Source organism: Berghia stephanieae, chromosome 6 (genome assembly GCF_034508935.2).
Source record: "Berghia stephanieae isolate SIO BIC M18660-M18661 chromosome 6, UCSD_Bste_1.3, whole genome shotgun sequence".
In the NCBI taxonomy this organism is placed as follows: Eukaryota; Metazoa; Mollusca; class Gastropoda; order Nudibranchia; family Aeolidiidae; genus Berghia; species Berghia stephanieae.
The window spans coordinates 21746745-21747259 of NC_088365.1; positions in this window are offsets into that span (position 1 = coordinate 21746745).

Sequence of the window (515 nt, forward strand, 5' to 3'; positions counted from 1 at the left end):
TAACACATTTGTCATTTAAAAGAAAGAAACCATTTTTTAAAACAAAATCATTAAATCCAAAATAATCTGACTCAGACGGGAGTTCAGAAAATCGGTTCTCTTATTTTTTTAGACACAGCATTTTTGAAGAAACAATATTTTGAAGAAAAAAAAATGGTGTTGATTTGGTTGTAGGGGTAGAGGAACATATTGCATTGTTAACTAAAGACCTCTGATAGGGGAATATACTTATGGCAATCAAATGAATTTAGACGAAGATGGCATGTCAACCCATACATTCTGTTCTGTAGCATCTGTGGCTAACGGTACAGCTTCTTATCTTGTAGCAAAATTAAGCGAGGGTGGCAATGGTCGAAAACTAATACGTTACCCCACTTGATTTATGTGAATGAGTACTTGAGGTAAATGTTGTGACGAATATTGTAAAGGAAGTGGTTATTCAGTATCTGATACTGAATAGTGCTTTGCCACTATTCAGTATCCACAAGGAACTCTTTTTTATAGAGAGAGTGAAA